This window comes from Pseudorca crassidens, chromosome 8 (assembly GCF_039906515.1).
Source record: "Pseudorca crassidens isolate mPseCra1 chromosome 8, mPseCra1.hap1, whole genome shotgun sequence".
Lineage (NCBI taxonomy): Eukaryota > Metazoa > Chordata > Mammalia > Artiodactyla > Delphinidae > Pseudorca > Pseudorca crassidens.
The window spans coordinates 16,844,480-16,856,795 of NC_090303.1; the positions used below are offsets into that span (position 1 = coordinate 16,844,480).

A 12,316-nucleotide genomic window follows, 5' to 3' on the forward strand; every position below is an offset into this window, starting at 1 on the left:
ACTCACCTCCCTCAAAGCTGTACTCAGATCACACCTTCTCAAGTTTTCCCCTGACCATCATATTTAGAATGTCAACCCCTCCCCATCTCTGCCCTCCCATCCTCTCACCGTACTTTTTTAATTCGAACATATTCTGTTTATTGAATTATTTATCTTGCTTTCTACTTGTCTTCACCCACTAGAATATAAGCTACATGAGAGCGGGGATTTCTGCCTTGTTGATTCATTGCTCTCTCCAGCACCTGGGACAGTGCCTGGTACAGACTAGGTACTCAGTAACTATTTGTCAGATAAACAAAATGGATCATGGAAATTTAACTGGGGAAAGGGAACTGACTTTCTCTAAAAGTGATGACAGTCTGGGAATCACATAATTTTTTAAAAACCTGAAAAGGAAAGAAATTTGATTTCTGCACAGCCCATGTCTACTGACAGGCATGTTTCCTGGGTGTGCCAGATAGTTGATTCAGAAAGAAAGGCCTTGGATGCCTTCAGTGTCATGCTTTAATGCAAATGATGCTGGGGATAGCAGTGAGAATAATACAAAACAAAAGGGGGGGGGGGAATTGAAAATGGAATGGTTGTTTTGCTTCCAGAGTAATGATTTTCAAAGCAAAGGACTTGAATAGGAAAGAAATTAACAAAAACTGTGTCTCTGAAAATGCAAACTTCATTTACATTCTGATCTGTGTGATTTTTCAAGCTCAGTGATCCAAGGTCAGAGGGCACTTGTATTAGCATAGACCTTGCCTTGTTAGTTCACCTCTGACCAAACCTCTGAATTCCTTTTTAGGATGGTGGTATTCCAATGACAATAAAACCAAGCTTTCATAACGCCAGTAACATTTATACAGCGCTTAGACAATTCCTAAATGAATTGTTCCCAGAGACCTTAGGCAATAGGTCAGGGTTATTAACTCCGTTTTGTACCCAGCGAGGAAGTGATTTGCGTAATGTCACCTGGTAAGCTATTGAATTCATAATTTGATTGCTTTATTTAGAAATAATGGTTCATTTAATACAGGGCATGTTGCATGAAAGATGACCTCTTTTTAAATGGACAACTTCATATTTGGACTTAACTTTGGTCAGTGACCTGGAACTAATAGTATTCAGGTTTCTGTAAGACCAGGGTTTCAAACTCTCAAGTTGGGAGGCTGATTTAGAGACCTGAGAGGTCTGCGACTCCCAAAGCCATTTTGGTATTGACCAGGATTAGGCCACTCAACTCAGATACTCCTAGGGAGAAATCTATATTGTTAGGCTTAGGTATGATTTGGGGTTCTACCAAGCCATAACTGAAATCCTGTTTGATTCCTTTGCTTTTTGTTTCGTTTCCTTTTTATGCTCAGAAAGTTCCCTTTGGCTCAAAAAATCAATACAACTAAGGTTGAAAATTAGTGCTTGCATAGACAACTGAGAAATGGAGGCACAGTCCTCATTTGGAGGTCCTGGGTGCTAGTCAATATTATGGAAACATCACTGAAGTGACATCAAAGTTGTATTTGGAACCCATTTAGTTTTGTTTCTGTTGTGGTTCATTCCTTTCTCCTTCCAGAGCAGTATTATGAAAAGACCTCAAATTCAGTTCAATGAGCATGGCAACTACTCAGGAAGTCGTGGGGAAGAGTAAAAGTGAGGGGACTGCTTGTGAATTCATGCCCGTATCAAGAAGAGACTAGAAAACTAGAGCATCTAAAGAGAATTTTGAAACAAAAAGGACTTGCCAACTTTGAAAACTGATAGCAAAAAGAAAGAAAAAAGAAATGTCTAGTCTTTATTCGAATGTTTCAAAGTTTTTCAAACCTCTTCTCATTTCATCTTTCTGGTGAGATAGGTTTAGTGCCAACAACAGCAAAAGATGCACAAATTATACTTTTAATTTTTAAAAAAAGATTTTCTCCCTTTCTTTTATGGGAAATGCATTCATTCTTCTATACTGTTCCTAAATCTGATTTACTGCATTTTCATCCCTTTCTTTACAATCTGACTTATTGTTTGTAACATCTGCTAAGAATATGAACTAGAGTTTTGATACCACTGGGCAACTTCATTGGGCATTTAAAACTTTGCTTTAAAATCAGAAGAATTTTGCACATGCAATTTAAAAATTATTTTAAAATTTGTAGGACCAAAGTGTAAATTGATAGAATGTAATTACTAGGTTTTAAATCAAGTCAGGTTAAATTTAAGGCTATGTCCCCAAAAGTGATAGTAGTAGAGACCTCTGCAAATAAGCCGTAGTTCCCAGCACCTATAAAATCAAGGGGGCTTTGGTAGTTTATAATAAAATGTGGCTAAAGCATCCTTGGGAGCATTCTTCTGGCTATCTACATTGCATTCTTAAGGTAATTTAAGCAGAACAGTGAACTGACAGATCTGAATTGTATCATGACAATTTGGTGAAAAGGTGAATTGTGCAAATTATATGGGTCAAGTCTATACAACTTTCCTGAACTTTGAGAGATAGTCTGGGATGAACTATGTTGTTCAGGGGTCACACCAGCTCAACTACACAATCAAGAGTTTGATGCTTCCTTACCTCCTGTTTTTGTCCAGAATTTGAAATGCAGAAATGTCTGTCGCCTACTTATTGAATGTTTAAATCTGTGCACATTAAAATAGGCAGCATATGGCAAACCTGACTATATACAGAAGGTAGAGTTTTTTCCTTTTCCCTTATATATCTGCTCTTAGCACACAGCATTATGCCAGTCTGAATTTTTTTTCCCGTTCAACAGTGTATATCAGCACTGATAACCATATTTTAAAGGAAGAAATGCTGTGCGTTTGATTCTTTGTTCAAGTTCTTAAATACTAATCAAATTAGTGCAGTGTTTAGTTAACTGTCCCATTTGCACCTTACGTGTTAATGAAAGAAGCCCAAGTCATCACATTTTGTGAAGTTTAATACACTTCATTTCTTTGATCAAATGGTTTCCCTTTTTCCGGCAAAGTATCCACTTGAAACAGTATTAATCAAGTGTAGGCAACCTACTTTACCAGGCTTGCAAATTCAGGTGACTCACTTTTAATCAAATTCAACTTCATTAGTAGATTATAGAATAGAGAGACTGTGTTTTGATCAACACTAAAGAATTTTTAAAAAAGAGTGCTGTTCCTAATTTCTCATCTGATCATGATAATTCTTTGATATGTTAAATACTACCCTTCATCTGAAAGCTTCAGAGTTTCACCTGTTTTTATAACGGTATAGGAATTCACTTGTTTCTGGCCTCATTTTCAGTTGGCCATTTTAAAATTGTTAGAGCAGCAAAATAAATCTTATTTCTGATGAAATCATTCGTTTCCCACCCCCAGCCTCATTAAAGTGCATTCATGGGTTCCCAGGGTCCTTTAGGTAAAGACTGAAACATCTCCACGGCTCCGCACGGCCGGACCTCTGCCTGCTTCTCCAGCCTCCCTGGGGCCACTCCCCTTTCCCTCTGCTCTGCTCAGGCCACACTTCCTCCCAGCCCCGTTCATCACAACTCAGCTCAGTCATTCTTTCCTTCAGAAAGACCAGCCTCCTTGACGAAGCCAATTCCCATCACCACACACTAGGAGCTCCATGCATCTCTGCTTTGACAGCTTTTCAAAGTTGATATGTTATACTCATTTCTGTGATTATTTAATCAATATCTGTCTCCTGCAGTCTCCTAGAAGCTTCATGAGGGCAAGGAAGGGTCTGGTTTGTGGATATTTTCACTGTGTTTTCACCATTATATCTCTGGTGCCCAGTGTAGAACTTGGCAAGTGATAGACATTTAATAAATATTTGTTGAGTGTATGAGGAGATGAAGAAATAAGTGCTGTATGAGGGCAGGATTTTACTGTGCTCACTACTGTCTCTTCAGTACCTAGAACAGTGTCTGGGCCATAGTGGTTGCTTATTAAATATTTGTTGAGGGCTTCCCTGGTGGCGCAGTGGTTGAGAGTCCGCCTGCCGATGCAGGGGACACGGGTTCGTGCCTTGGTCCTGGAAGATCCCACATGCCGCGGAGCGGCTGGGCCCGTAAGCCATGGCCGCTGAGCCTGCACGTCCAGAGCCTGTGCTCCACAACGGGAGAGGCCACAGCAGTGAGAGGCCCAGCATACCGCAAAAAAATATATATATATATTTGTTGAATAAATTAATGTTTTCCTGACTTTTCAAGGACACAGAGTGTATTGATGAGTGTAAGGTGTACTTTGAATTTTTTTTCTGGAAACTATCCTATTATATTCATTAACTTATGGAGTTAGAAGGAAAATCTATAACCATGTTTGTTTTAATTTTTATTGGAGTATAGTTGCTTTACAATATTGTGTTAGTTCATACTGTACAGCAAAGTGAATCAGCTATATGTATACATAGATCCCCTCTTTTTTTGGATTTCCTTCTCATTTAGGTCACCACAGAGCACTGAGTAGAGTTCCCTGTGCTATACAGTAGGTTCTCATTAGTTATCTATTTTATACATAGTATCAATAGTGTATATATGTCAATCCCAATCTCCCAATTCATCCCACCCCGCCTTCCCCCTTGGTATCCACACGGTTCTCTATGCTGTGTCTAGTTCTTATAGCCGTGGTTTTTTTATTGTGGTAAAATATATGTAACAGAATTTACCATTTTGAAGTGTATAGTTCAGGGGTAATAAGTCCACTCACATTGTTGTATGATCATCGCCGTCATCCATCTCCAGAACTTTTTCATCATCCCAGACTGAAACTACCCATTAACAGGAGCTCCCCATACAGCCTTGTGGTTTTAGACATTGTTTTTTGTTTGCCTTAGCATCTTTTCTTCCCATCACTTTCACATGGAAGTTTGATATGTAAAATATGTAAAAGTGAACTGCTTTTGCTTCTTGAATAGGGTTGGGTGCCTCTGTTTCATTCTGTATCTTGGTTGGTGGTAACATTATCTGGAGACTGTGTTCCAGGACAAGCATGCCCGGGAGAGATCGGGGTACCAGGGGCCACACTGGAGGACATCTGCCCACCCACAGGGTGAGAGCTTATCTCGCCCAATTTAACCTGGAATCATCTTGGTTCCCTCCTGTTCCTCACAACCTACTCTGCATATGGGCACGCGTGTGCACGTGCGCGCGCGCGCGCGCACACACACACACACACACACACACACACACACGGATATACATTCACAGTCACTCTCCTAAGACCGTGGGCTGCTTAAGGAATGGAGTCATGTCTTACCTGTCTGGGTTCCCAGAGGTCTGTAATATTTGTCGACCGATGTTTGTTTTCCACCCTGTGGATGAGTTCTGCTTTCTTCTAGGAAGGAAATGTGACAACCTCACAGAGTGGTGTATTTCACTGTCTAACCATCTTTACCACATTGCTCGTGGTGTGGCCCATGACCACATACATCAAAACCCCCTGGGGGTGCCTGTTAGAAAAGTGGATTTCCAGCCTCGCCTACTAAGAGATTCTCTCAAAAATTCTATTTTCTTTTTTTTCTCCCAAAAAATTTAATTTGCTTTTAATGAGTCAAAGAGATGGTGAATTTTAAAAGCTGAGGTTTTGGGCTTCCCTGGTGGTGCAGTGGTTGAGAGTCCGCCTGCCGGTCCGGGAGGATCCCACGTGCCGCGGAGCGGCTGGGCTCGTGAGCCATGGCCGCTGAGCCTGTGCGTCCAGAGCCTGTGCTCCGCAGTGGGAGAGGCCACAGCAGTGAGAGGCCCGCGTACCACCAAAAAAAAAAAAAAAGAAAAGAAAAGAAAAGAAAAAGCTGAGGTTTTAACCCACTACTTACTATGCTGCTACCATTTAAAAAAAGAAATTTTATTGGAGTAAAGTTGAGTTAAAATGTTATGTTAGTTTCAGGTGTACAGCAAAGTGAATCAGTTATACACATACATATATCCACTCTTTTTTAGACTATTTTCCCATATACGCCATTACAGAGTATTGAGAAGAGTTCCCTGTGCTATACAGTAGGTCCTTGTTTATCTGTTTTATATATACTAGTGTGTATATATCAATCCCAATCTCCCAGTTTATCCCTCCCTCCCTTTTCCCCACTGGTAACTATAAGTTTCAAAAACTCTATTTTCAGTCTTCCCTGTGGTCTAGGTACAGTGTTATTTTTTATACCATCATGTAAATCTTTGGTATTTGTTTGGTTTATATTTAGGGAAGTTGAGAAATAGTTTCTCACTATCTGCAATATAAAATTTTTAGGACCTTCGTATATTCATTGACAGTTTAACCAGCCTCCTTTATGCTTTTTCTTCCCTAAACAAAGTAAAACACTGTTACTTTAATTGTCTTTAAGAGGACTTATTTAATATCCTTTAATCACTTTTGCTCTACTGCTCTGCATGGACTAATATTATAAAATTAAATCTACGCCTCTTAGATTATAGACACAGAAAAAGGACCAACGAGGAACAGATTTAATTTAAAGTTTCTATTGTGTTTATGACATGCTGACGCTGATAGAGCAGAGTTAGCTGTTGGAACAATCCCCTAAATTGTAGAAATGTCACTGAATTAGAGTTCCTTTCTAACTCATATCACGGTCCAGTGCTAGTAATGTAGACCATTTGCATGGAGGGAAGGCTCTCTACCTGTCACCCTTCAGGAACCTCCACTGACACAGGCCAGGCCATGTGATTTCCAAAGTCACATTGGGCATTGACATCCAGCCAACAGTGGAGAGATAAGAGGTGTGGGAAACACACACTTGCTTCCTAAACATCTGGGCAAAGAAGTGATACATGTTAGCTCTCTTACATCTCAAGGTCTTGCCCAGATACAAGGGGAGCTGGAAATGTAGACCCCGGACAGGAGCTTCTCCCTCACAGCCCCTCTCCGTGACAGAAGGGACAATGGCTCTTTGGTGAACAGCTAGCAGTACTCCCACTGGATCTCTAGGTTTCTACTTCTAGTTATTCCTCCTATAAAACCATGAAATGTGCCATGTCCGAGGTACCATGAAATGTTCCAGTAATGTATGTGACAGCATGATGGCCAGTGCACTGACAGACGGTAAGATGGCATTTATCCAGCATCAGTGTAATTTGCCCACTGTTGGTTGTTTGCACCAGTTTACAAGGTAGCAGATGACGATGTCACTTGAAACACTCAAAAGCTTCTGGGGATGGTCCATCTTCAATCTGTTTAATTTGATTTATCAAGGGACCAGTGGTTTCATTTCTCTGAATGGTAAGGGTGGATGCACACTGGTTCACCTGCAAGTCTCCCATCAGGATGGATCCCTGCCTTGCGCCACCCTGACATTGAAGAGGTCATGGAGCTGGTCCCAAGTCCCAACAAGTTGATTGGTCTTGCAAGAGTACGCTGAACTTGATGCTAAACTTGGGATTAGAAGTCGGCACTCCGTGTCCCCAGAAGCCCCGCCAGCCAGGTTGTGGTAGAGGTGGGCCCCTCTGGGCGCCATCTCTTTGAGGTACTAGCTGGAGAACCTGCTTTATTTCAGACCATACTCTCTGCTTTTTGCAATGTATTTTGTTTCATAGGCTGCTGGAACGGGGAGAACCGGCTTTCAAGATGATTTTGGCTTTTTGCCATGCCAAGCTGAATTAGGCTGCTAGATGACAGGCATACCCCAGAGAAACCAAAGATCAATGCCAATTTTAATAGGGTTGTTTGTTTATCCTTTTCTCTCCAGTTAATAAGTATGAATGAGCCCCAGATTCAGTCCAAGAATCATGTCAAAGGCAGGAAGTTAAGAAAAAAAAAGAAGAGTTTGGGAGTTAGTCCATGATTTACTACTGAAGTTTTGTTAAGACCAAAGATTAAAAATAACTTGGTAAATTACTATCATTTCCTCATGATAAAAGCACAAAACACTTTTGCGTGAGACGTAAATACATACCAGTGCAGGTGTATAAATATATCCTTACGTGTAAGGTTTTCAGAATTGGTGTTCAGAAGTGTTTATCAACTATATTTATTTTTTAAGAGTATAAACAGGAAATAATTGTCACAGTTGAAAACAGAATTGGCTTGAGGAGTCAGATGCTTGATATTTTGATGTAGTCTACCCCAAAGGGTAGATTATCATCACTAAGGCCAGTTTTTAGAAATCAACCCCACAGCAACTAAAGAGTAAGCATTTTTAATGTCCTCACAATTGTGCCAGAGAGTATAAACTAAATGAGATTTTGAGCATTTTTGCTCGCTGATACTTTTTCCTAACAGCGTTTGCCACATAGATTTTTGATTGTATTGAAGGTTGTGGATTCTCATTTGAAAATAAACAAACAAATCCTGCCAAAAATTAATGCCAATCAATAGTTCGATTTATTTTGGAGCTCTTAGGAATTTTATGATGTTATTTTTCTATGAGCGGCTAAGACGAGTATTCACTTTCTTGAATTGTAGAAAATTTTTAATATTATACTTACGCACCATTGAATTGTTTTTATTTTAATTGTTTTACTGTGTGTACCATGGCCTTTGGGTTTGTTACATTTTTCACCTAGATGTTATTCATCTTTTCTGAAGGCGACTTTTAAATGACATCAGATCTCACCTTGACCTTTTGACTTAGGACTGGGTTTATTTAATCGGATAAGTTGATTGTATTTTGGTTTAAAAAAATTTAATGTTACTTTGTTATTGGGAAAATAATCCTTCGCAATGATGTATTATCCTGTGCCGTCGACCTAAATGTTTCAGGGCAATGAAAGGCCATTGACACAGTTGTCAAAGCAAGAGTAACGAATGTAGCAAACAAACATTCATTCCCTAGAAATGTTTGGCATAATTGCTGACGTGGTAATAGTTAGTACATAGTCTTTTGGTGGTCTTTGCAAAGGCTTGAGGGCTTACATCATCACAGGGAGGTTAAAAATGAGGCTTTCAATAATACACATAAGCAAGGATGAAATCATTTTCCCACATGATGCGTATGGGAAACCATACCTATGCGAAATTACGTAATAAGTGTTCTTTTTAGGGTGTTTTGCCCTGGATTGAATTATTCTGAAAACGATTCAAACTTATCAAAAGAACCACATTCCTTTGCCTCCTCTTTAAAAATCCGTGTTCAAAACATCTTCCATACCATACCCAGTAGTACTTTCATACTTGCCCCTTTGTGAGACATTGTTAGTAAACAGTGTACTTGCCAGAGGGACATAGAAATGCTAGTGCAGCGGGTGTCGCTGAAAGCAGGAAAGCATAGGCCATGGGGGTGGGGGGGTAGTACCAGCTCAGGGCTGCGGGGACTTCCCACTCCCAGCTGCTGAGTTTCCCCATTTGGGTCCTTCCTGTAGGTTTTGACACCGTGCACCAAGGTGTGGTCCCCCTCTTGACCCTTTTATTTCTGGCTCCTTAGTTCTGGCTCTTCCACTCAGTCTGAGCACTCTTTCTGAGAATTTCCTGCTCCCCTCTAACTGCATCTCGCTAGCATCCGCAATCCCAAGTTTGTCCTGTCCTCTCTCAAAAGCCGCAGGAGGAAGTAGAAAAAGCCCGAGTTTGGAATTCAGACAGAAGTGGTCTTGTGTTCCAAACGTATGACTTGCCAGTTGTGTGTCGAGGGCCATTAACTTCACCTCTCTGTGCTTCAGTTTCTGCCTCTGTGTCAAAGCAATAATGATGCTTATAGAACTGGTGCATCACCTGCGTGTCTGGGACACAGTGTAGCCTATTACATGTTAGTTCTCTTAGGTCTTCCAGGTAAAAGTTATAGTAAAATTCATTTTATTGACCTGTGTCTTTACTGGACTCTCTCCCCAATATCTAGCAGTAGCCTCCGGTCAGCTGTGATATAGATTTTCAGCAACAGCTCCCCAGCAACGTGGTGTGGGTGTTTCAGACACAGTGAGGGTACCAAATAGGTGGGGTGAAGATGCCTTTAAAGGGGTCAGTTCGGCAAACTCAAGCACTCTCTAAGTTTCTGTTGATTTTGCCATACACAGAAATTTGTTTTAGCAGAGCCTTTAAGAAGGTAGGAACAGGCTACCTTTTGAGTAGCGTAACTGTCTTACCAAGATGATTTGGAGATAAAGGATTGTGGTGTATTTTGGCCAGAGGACCCAATAATGCTTACCTTCTGCTCTACCTCTGTGGTACCCAAAGGAGATGCTTGTAGTGAGGACATTGACAAAGCAAGACGAAATACAGAGGCATTAGAAGCTGCGGCCTCGATCTTGAGTCCCCCTGCAGAGCTCTGTTACTCTAGGCTAGAAGAGGCAACAGGCTCCGTTCCCCTAGGTGAGTAATGGCCTGGAAGCAATACCCATTAAGTAGGGCTGATTCCTTTAAGCCCAAACCAGTGTCAGACATTAACACTGCAATGCGGAGAGGAAGACTAATGAAGGCCCACATCCCATAACAGAAAGAAAGGATTCAGGAGGACAGGTTTCCTTAGTGTCAGGCCTGGCACTGGGCTACCCCACCTACCTCAGGTCCCGGGCAGGGCCCGAAGCAAGTCGAGCTGCCCTGGGGGAGAGAGATGCAGAAAGATGGAGAGATGGCTAGGTGGAGGGGAGAGAAACTAGACCCCATCCACATGCTGACCTGATCAAGTTCCACCTCGAAAGGTGTACTTATATTAGGATAATGAAAAGTCATAAAATCATTCCATTAGTGAAATTAGATTATTATTATTTTTGCAGTAGCATTGCATGTCTTGACCAAATCAATGTTCCTATCCCTACATCAGTGTTCCATCTGTGTTTTCTGATTCATCTTGGGGGTGGGCTTTGAGAAGAGCCAGGGGTTACCCCTACAAGCCAAGAATCTTGTATGTTGGTGACTGAAACATCCCCAAAGCAGCCTCCCTTTCCAATCTCTATTCTCTTGGGCAGTTACACTACTGACAACTGTTCTTTCCTCTTGCCTAATACCCCCAGTAGGCCTGCATTGTTCTCAAGTTCAAGTTCAGACTTGTCAGTTGGTTGGTGCTCAAGGCCGTTTGTACTCTGGTAGCGTGTGACCTCAGTAGCCTCCCCTCTTGGCCATATACCCGGTCTCCCACCATCACTGTGCCTGTAGCTCCATTGCTCTGCTGGTGTGGACATACCACCCACTTGGTCATTGCCGTTCCTTTGTTTCTGCCCTTCCTTCTACTCAGAATGCCCTTTCTACCCACCTGTAAAGTTTAACTCAAGCCTTGTGTCCTGTGGAACGCCTTCCTTGATGCCCCCTTGTAGAATCAATTGTTCTTTTGTGGTTTCATAGTATACTCTATAAATACTGCATTGTATGGTGGTTGGTGGTAGTTCTGGTTTTCCCATCAGTGCATGGACTGCGATCCCTTATGTAGGAAACATGTCTTATTTAATTCCCGTTTTCTTATCTGTATTTATCCAGTCTATTGACAGATACATATGAAATGTTCAGTATATTTGGTTGAATTGTTTTTATTGTAGAAATAGCTTCAAATCCTTGTAGCCTCTTTCCTACACACCTGTAGAGATTTTGTAAGTGGGAACTAAATGACAAGGAAAGAAAACCTCATTTACCCTAAAATTGGTTTTAATTCCATGCGAGGATCACTAACCACTGCAACATTAGTATTTTGTCCTGATAAAATGTCATTGCGGCAGATCCAGTGAAAATCGATGGAGTGGTTTTACATGTAATTAAGATAAAGCTTTTTGCAACTGAATACAGAAGATATTTTGTAACACGCACCTAAACTAAAGCGTCTGAGATGATGACATATCTTTTTATTTTAGTAATAGAATCATTTTGCAATTGATAGCTGTCTTCATATTCGAGTGCAGCCAGGAATTCCTGAATTGACACTTGTTTCTCTTCTCTGAAAGGTTTCTCAGAGGTTGATAGTATGACTTCTGTTTCCAAAAGCCCAAAGTCCCAAAAGCCACAAATCCTCTTTTAGCAAACCATGGGTGTCCCTGAACTGGTTGTCTCAAAAAAAAAAAAAGAAGAGAGACCTAATGTACTCAGCTGTGACTGTTTTCCTCCCGGTCTGTGCTGTCCTTTGCTGGCTATTTCTCAGCTGGAATATTTGCAAAGGAAACATTCAGGCTGAGGAGAGGAGACTTGGAGATGGTCAAGCTCTGGACTGTCCATAGCTGGCCCTTTGTCACAGCCCAGGTGGGTCTTCTCTGCTCTACGCTGCACCCATCATTTCTTTGTGACCCTCATTGAAAACTTGGGGCCTTTCAAACAGAGAAGATTTCCTACTCTACTAAATAAAATACTTCAATAATAATAATAATAGTCACACAATATGGAAGTATTTTAGCCACGCTATACACATGCATTACCAAAAAACCCTCTATTTCCATAAACTGAAAAAAGGCACCAGGCGTGACTCTCTCGATTGGGATCCATTAATGGGATGGTCACCAGAGTTTTAGTCACTTCT

General features: G+C 41.1%; 1 protein-coding gene across 20 annotated transcripts in view; it reads left to right on the plus strand.

The window, feature by feature from the left end:
- NRCAM (neuronal cell adhesion molecule) overlaps positions 1 to 12,316 on the plus strand; it is a 320,573-nt gene that overhangs the window by 142,753 nt on the left and 165,504 nt on the right. The window lies entirely within an intron of this gene.